At 30.9% G+C, this 5,879-nt stretch overlaps 1 protein-coding gene across 1 annotated transcript in view; it reads right to left on the reverse strand.

Annotated features, from left to right (window-relative positions):
• Window positions 1-5,879, reverse strand: part of LOC123269529 (ELAV-like protein 2) — a 94,836-nt gene that overhangs the window by 61,376 nt on the left and 27,581 nt on the right. The gene's annotated exons all lie outside the window — the stretch shown is intronic.

A 5,879-nucleotide genomic window follows, 5' to 3' on the forward strand; every position in this document is an offset into this window, starting at 1 on the left:
TCAAATTATTTATGCTAAAAAATTAGGAAAACGGTTGACCCTGAAGGCCATCCCTGCAACTTCCCGCTAATTCCATACTTAGGCGCTTAAAATTGCACCAATGACGTTTTTGAGCTATTCGAGCTTAAAAATAAAATTTATGGGTTATTTTGAGCTCTCCGAGCTCAAAGATTGCTTTCCTATGCTTTTGAGCTCTTCGAGCTCAAAAGTCTAATAAGGATTTGATAAGACACTATTTTTTGAGTTTTTAAACCGCAATAACTTTTCAATGAATAAACTGATTTTCACGTAGTTAGCAGCATTCGACGCAGTTTTTCAAGTCTCACAAAGAATTTCAAATTTTGAATTGATGCACTAGGAATTTCGAAGTTATTCCGAAAAAACACGTTTTTCGGTTTTCTTTCGTTCACGATATCTCTCGAACGAATCAACCGATTTTGACCGGACTGGTGATGATCGACGTGATTTTTTGAGGTTAAAAGCTGATTAGTTTTTGAAATTGAACCATCAAGCCGTTTAAAAGTTATTTCAAAAAAACCACATTTGAAAAAAATTTTTTTTTCAGTTTTTTGAAGATTTTTCAAAATCTATTGATCTGAATCGGTTCAAATAGTTTTCAAAATCTAAGTTTGGTCAAACCCTTTCGAATTTTCCGTCTTAATTCAAGACAATAAAACTTTTCAAAATGACCTGTCCAAGTGCTTGAGCGACGAGAAAAAAATCTCCAGGGAGTGACAAAAACATTAAAGTCGCTAAAAATTTTCACAAAAATATAATCTAGTCTTAGTTCTAAATTGCAAGCCAAATATTTAACTATTTTATTGTTTCACCAGTTATTATGGTTCAAAATTTTGTATAATTGCTTAAATATTCATCTTATTATTTTCTATGTGTTCTTGAAATATTATTTCTGGTGACACGCGTTAATATCCCCGGACAAAATATCCCCGACAAAATATCCCCGAGACAAAATATTTCTGCGACGAAATATCCCCGGACAAAATATTTCATGGTAGCAAGCTTATGCACAGAAAAAAAAATTTACTTGAATCAAGTAAATAATTTTGAAGAATTTAATCTTCTTGATTTGAGTAGAAAATTTCTTAAACTAAGAAATTTTTCTTGGTTTAAATAAATTTTACTTAATTCAAGAACTTTTCATCTTGATTTAAGACAATGAAACTCTTCAAAATTATTTTCTTGTTTCAAGAATTTTTCTCTTTATTCAATTTAATTTTTTTTTTCAGTGTGTGTTGGCCTGTTTTTAGATAAATATTAGGGTGCTTTTTTTTTTTTCAACTATTTTTTTTTTCGGTCCCATCGTGAAATTTTGTTGCAAGTACCCAAGAAAAAATACCCTGAAAGTTTGGGCCCTTAATATTAATATTAAGACCTCGACCCAGGCGTTGAAAGATATCCCGTTTAAAAAACACAGGAACTCTGATTTTTTTGTGAAAAATATTATTAATATCTATGATTTATATTATCGTATATGATTAATAAATGTGATTTTTTTGTAAAAATATTATTAAATATCTCCGAAAGTATTGATTTTAGCGACTTGGTGCTCAGGACCTTTTTTGTAGGAAATTAAATGCTCTACAAGTCATTTACATTTTTTCTATAGCTCTTGTCATTCACGAGATAACTGCAAAAAAACGCGAATTTCATGGAAAAATCAAGTTTAGAGGCATGTACTACCTCGCCGGTTCGAGTTACGGCTTGGCCGCATTGGACACTTTTGTAGAGCATTCAATTCTGAAAAAAACCCGTCCATGGTCAAAGCGATGCTATGAAATGCCACTGAGCTACAGAAATTTTAACACAAAAAAAATCAGAGTTCCTGTGATTTTTAAAGGGGATATCTTTCAACGCCTGGGTCGAGGTCTAAATATTAATATTAAGGGCCCAAACTTTCAGGGTATTTTTTCTTGGGTACTTGCAACAAAATTTCACGATGGGACCGAAAAAAAAAAATAGTTGAAAAAAAAAAAGCACCCTAATAAATATAGAAAAATTTTGAATTGTTTACTACACAAAAAAATTAGGAAAACGGTTGACCCTAAATGCCATCCCTGCAACTTCCCGCTAATTCCGTTAATACCTGGCCGCTTTTTTGAGCTCTTCGAGCTCAAAAGTACAATCTGTGTGTTGTTTTAAGCTCTCCGAGCTCAAAAAGATACCTTTTCTATGCTTTTGAGCTCTTTGAGCTCAAAAGTCTGATAGAAGTTTCATAGAACACTATTTTTTGAATGTTCATACCGCAATAACTTTTGAATGAATGAACCGATTTTTACGCGGTTGGCGGCATTCTACGTAGTTTTTTAAGCCTCATAAAGAATTTCTAAGTTTCAATTGGTCAAACTAGAAATTTCGGAGTAACTCTGAAAAAACACTTTTTTCGGTTTTCTTTCGTTCACGATATCTCTCAAACGAATCAACCGATTTTGACCGGATTGGCGGCGATCGACGTGGTTTTTCAAGGTTGAGAGCTGATTAGTTTTTGGAATCGATCGGTTGAGCCGTTTAAAAGTTATCCCAAAAAAACCACTTCAGAAAAAATTTTTTTTCCTACTTTTTTTTTAGATTTCTCCAAATTTCTCAAAATCTATCGGTCCGAATCGGTTCAAATTAACAGGAAATCTAAGTTTGGCGAAGCCCTTTCGAATGGCACCAACCGCGATGAAATCGGTTCAACCGTTCAAAAGTTATAAGAGGTTTACATACTTACACACACACACACACACACACACACACACACACACATACATACAGACATAGTGACACCCTCGCGGGAATAGTCAGGAAAGCTTCCTAGGACCTCAAAACGTCGAGATCTAATGAAAACTCGATTTTAGAAAAACGGGGTAAAACCAATAACTTCCCGATTTTTGAAAATTTTCAATTTTCTTAGCGGGAAGTTAAAAAAGTTTGTTCGATATTGATCGTTTCATAAATAATTCTCATGATATTTAATTTATTAATATTCGATTGCAGTGTTATTTTTTCTGAAGATATTTTGTCACGAAAATATTTTGTTCGGGGATATTTACGTACATAACCAAACTAAAATAAAATAAAAAAAAAACCCCTCAAAATAATTTTCTTAACTCGCAAATTTTTCTCTTAACCAAAAAAATATTTTTCTCATTCCAAATATGTTATACAAGGTTACGATTTATTTAGCTACGGTACTGTTACGACAAGTACAAATGGGTGGGGTCGCAATCAAGGGTGCAAAGAGAGACGCCGGGAAAAAAGGAGTGAAACCCAGCACATATATACATATACATAATACATAATACATAGAACTAAGCAGCTATCAGTCGATTTTGATTATCGATCCTCGCGTGCTTTTAGTCATTCATCTAACAAATTTCTCACCGCCGCCAAGACTACCACTAGCTTGCCTCCATTTCATGATCACACATACATATTATGTAACACAATCTATAGATCTAAATTCCTGCTATCGCTATCTAACAGAGTTTACAGCCCGTAAGTACTCTACATACATAAATACATACATATAAGTACATAGGAACCCTCGTATCACAATCGGGAAGTTCGCAACCATAATCATCCCTCCTTTCTTCCCTCTACCCGCTTCACAAAGTGAGTAGAGTCAAGTAGAGAACATCCGCCTTCCATCGCACAAACACGCCCTCGCTTTCCACGATTTCAGCGCATGCGATTCGATATCTCGTTACATTCCACATTCTCTGAGTGAAATAAAATAAAATAAAATAAAATAAAATAAAATAAAACTACAGGGATGGAAATAAAATAAAATATAAACAATTTCAAGCTGACATTTTGAATAGAAACGGAACAAAAATAGATAAATGGCTAAAAAAACAAAATAACAAGCTCATTTGTGACCCTCTAGCGTTAAATCCCTCTTGAAACATTTTTAACTCTCCTTAAAAAGGGTAAGGAAAAGAGTCGAGCTGAGTGCTCTGCTGTACCCTCGACATCCGAAAATATCCGGGTTGACGGAAGACTTAATGCGCGATGAAATTCACTGGATTAGAAATAATTAAACGGGCATAAAGAGTTGCTCTCAAGACAATACAAAGGATTTTAAAATAAAATTATAGACGGTTTTTTTAAAAAACAAGGATACTTTGTTTGTTTGAGCTTTTTTATGTTTATATATTTATATTGATATTTACTTTTTTTTCTCTTCAGAGTTATAATAATAATAATAATAATAATAATAATAATAATAGTGATTGAAGATACGAGAGCTTATAATAGAATGTCCGAGAAACCTGTATCGGGGATAAAAAAAAAACATCAGTAAGAGTAGAGCGTAAAAAATCAATGGCTCGAGAAAGTTGCCGGGAGTTTGAAGTAGAAAAAACCAGATCTAGGCGGACATTCATTCTTATTTATCTGGTGGTTATAAATATTTTTTATTGTAATTTTTTGAAAAAAATTTGAAATTCAAATATATATTTTACCAGTCCAAGCAAGTCAATAATTATAGTTTGATTTTTAGCGTTGCGTTTGAAATTTACTATTTTACTTGGTAAATATTGCCGTTGCTTGTATAGAAATTTAGTAATTGTAGTTTATATTTTTTACATATCATGCGATCATTTTTTAGGTCCGAAATGATAAATATCAGTCAAAATTCTTAATTATTATACCTTAACATTTTGGACTTTCACATAGCGAATATTACTGCTTAAAATAATATTTTCTTTCATGTAAATAATAAATTGTAGCATTTAAATGATAAATATTATAAAGTGATTGTTAAAATCACGATTTTACTGTTTAAAATTGTAATTTTTCCAGTTGATCATTACTTATTATAAATCGACTATTATTCATTACAGTTAACTTTTTTCCGTGTAACATTTGAAACAATAAAATTTCTACTTCTAAAATACATATTTTACGTCCAAGCAAATCAATAATTATAGTTTGATTTTTAGCGTTGCGTTCAAAATTTACTATTTCACTTTGTAAATATTGACGTTGCTTGTATAGAAAATTTATTAACTGCAGTTTACATTTTTTACATAAGGTAAAAGCCCCAATATATGATCATGTACCAGTATATGATCACTCCATGTATTTGTATACCTATATTTGTGAATATAGATATACAAATACATGGAGTGATCATATACTGGTACGTGATCATCTATTGGGGCTTTTACCTTATCATGCGATCATTTTTTAGGTCCGAAATGATAAATATCAGTCAAAATTCTTAATTATTATACCTTAACATTTTCGACTTTCACATAGCAAATATTACTGTTTGAAATAATATTTTCTTTCATGTAAATAATAAATTGTAGCATTTAAATGATAAATATTATAAAGTGATTGTTAAAATCACGATTTTACTGTTTAAAATTGTAATTTTTCCAGTTGATCATTACTTATTATAAATCGACTATTATTCATTACAGTTAACTTTTTTCCGTGTAACATTTGAAACAGTAAAAATTCTACTCTTAAAATACATATTTTACGTCCAAGCAAATCAATAATTATAGTTTGATTTTTAGCGTTGCGTTTAAAATTTCACATTTTACTTTGTAAATATTGACGTTGCTTGTATAGAAATTTAGAAACTGTGGTTTATATTTTTTACAAATCATGCGATCATTTTTTAGGTACGAAATGATAAATATCAGTCAAAATTCTTAATTATTATACCTTAACATTTTCGACTTTCACATAGCGAATATTACTGTTAAAAATAGTATTTTCTTCCATATAAATAATAAATTGTAGCATTTAAATGATAAATATTATAAAGTGATTGTTAAAATCACGATTTTACTGTTTGAAATGGTAGTTTTTTCCAGCTGATCATTACTAATTATAAATCAATTACCATTTATTACAGTTTA

Source organism: Cotesia glomerata, linkage group LG7 (genome assembly GCF_020080835.1).
Source record: "Cotesia glomerata isolate CgM1 linkage group LG7, MPM_Cglom_v2.3, whole genome shotgun sequence".
NCBI classification, from domain to species: Eukaryota; Metazoa; Arthropoda; class Insecta; order Hymenoptera; family Braconidae; genus Cotesia; species Cotesia glomerata.